Genomic DNA, 2,373 nt, shown 5'->3' with positions numbered 1-2,373 from the left:
GAAGCTACCTTGTCGACATGGGATGATCTATCCAAAACATCATGCCGCACTACTCACAATTCCGTACGCTTCAATTCCGGCCAGGTACTTGCCATGTTTAACACCATGTTAACCATGTTTTTCAAGAATTTAATAACCATGGTTGTATCATGTTTATCCAATGTTTATATGATGTAGATGGCTTCGAGTAGGAACCGTGGACTGTGATCTACCCTCTACTGATGTACCTCTACAGATTCACGCAGAAGGGGACCACGTCGCTCACAAGAAACAGATGACAGAGCGCAACAAGTACAAATGCGTTCAGAGTGTCTTCAGTCGTCACACGTCGGAGCTCACTGGCCTACCTGACGCTAAGTTCACTGCCGCGCTGGACCATCTAGAGAGCTGGTGTGATAATTTGCGACAAGGAAACGTAGCTCTACCTCTCACGCAGTCCGGTACATCTGATTCTGAGCTCCTCCCAACTCAAGTCGCTGTATCCGAGCCGGAATCTCACAATGAAGGGAAGGGCAGTAGTGTTCATGTTGCCGAGACCCAAGGAATAACTGCCGATTCGATGTCAGCGGATCCTAAGCCAGAAGTGAACTTACAGAAACGCGCGAGGAAAGCAGCAAGAAAAGCCACGCCTAAAATCAACCAATTTAATCCACGAGCGCCAAAACTGGGCCGTCCTCGAAAGAATCGAGCTGCACAAGACGCTCAGCGAAACGCCGACAGGAAGGAATACAACAAGGGAGCAAAGTTACGGAATGCGTTGCGAGCAGACGACGTAGTGCATGTCGAGGAGTTCCTGAAGAGCAGTCAGCCGTCGCTGATGGAGCTAAGCTCGTATTTGAACACTTTTGAGACGCGACACTTCGGGCGCAAGGAGAGAAACATCACAGTCACGAAGCGAACCCCTCCTGAAGATAGCGTGCCGTACCGTCTTCCCGAGGCTATGGTACAGAAAGCGCTAGCAGATATTGAACGCAGGACACCCTACGGTGAAGTTATGGATCTCAGTACGCCGATGGACGCAAGCGTAGAATGCTGGGTAGCAGACATAGATGGTGTGGGTGTGTTTACACAACGCCAGCTGATGGCGATGCAATTTTTGTGGAGCTTCTCTGCAGCATGCGCGAACGGCTTAAAATGCTACTCATAGCTGATGGGTAAGGTGGACATACTCTTTGACAATGACCAAGTTGCTTTGTTGGCTAAACGAATGATTGAAACATGGCCTGGTCAGCGCCTTCCGGGATTCGACCAGGGCTTTCACTTGGACTGGACGCATTTGTACTGTGCTCGAGATGGCTGCTGGTTCAACGACAATTTAATTCAAGCCTTCTCGGCGACGCTGTCGGCCAAGTACGGTGCCAGCACTACAATTTTTCTACCGCAGCTTAAAACACCGGCAAAAGATAAGGGCCATCGAATCCCACCACTGACGTTAAGTCTTGTAGCAGCTACGAACATGGAATGGGTGTTCATGCCGCTGAACGTCAATGCCAGTCATTGGACATGCCTCGCTGTGAACCAGCTTCAAAAAACCATTTACTGCTACGACAGTCTCGACAAACGCGCCTATCATAACTTGCTGGAAGAGTTGGCGCAAGAGCTCGTGGTCCGGAGCATGACGGAGCCGTACGAGATAATAGCTGTGCACAACCCCATCCAGAACGACGGTGACAACTGCGGTCTGTTCGTATGCCTGTTTTTCTGGCGCCGCGTGTACAAGGAGGCACCCAGAGATTATTCGAAGACGGGTTGTCTACGCCAGCGGTGGGATCTCCTTCGCAGTGTGGTGGACTTTAGTGACTCCAGCAAAAACGCAGAGTAATTCGATGCTAAGTTTTGCAATACATGTTTACGTACCATGTTTTCCATGCTTGACATGTTTTAGTATCAGACACCTGAGATGGATACATTACGTAAGGTAGTTCCAACCCATGACGAATGTGGGGGTGAGGTGTCGCCGACAACACAGAATCCTCTTCACTCTTACTTTTTTACGTCGTACTGATAACATGTTTGGACATGTTACAAAACATGTGAAACATGTATAAGATAAAATACCGGACCTTCGTCATTTATTCCCAGAAAACATGGATGGCACCTGGAAATGTATCCATGATCACCATTGTTTCGATACCTAACCCTTTTTAAAAACATGGGCTGTATCGCCAGCCTTTTAAAAATTATTCTCAATTTTTACATTAGAGTTTATGTCACTTCACAAATATGTCGAGTAAACGCACTCCGTACTTCAAAGTGGTTTATTCGCAGTTCAAAGCGGATCAACCCTCCTGAGCGTGTGCGCGAGCACTTCATTGCCATTCCTCGCTCTCTCTTATCAATCTTTTCCCAAGGCCTCACCAAGCCAAGCCTCTA

The sequence above is a fragment of the Phytophthora infestans genome, genomic scaffold (assembly GCF_000142945.1).
Source record: "Phytophthora infestans T30-4 supercont1.7 genomic scaffold, whole genome shotgun sequence".
Lineage (NCBI taxonomy): Eukaryota > Oomycota > Peronosporomycetes > Peronosporales > Peronosporaceae > Phytophthora > Phytophthora infestans.
The sequence above is the reverse complement of the archived record's forward strand: the minus strand, read 5'-3'. Positions refer to the sequence as shown.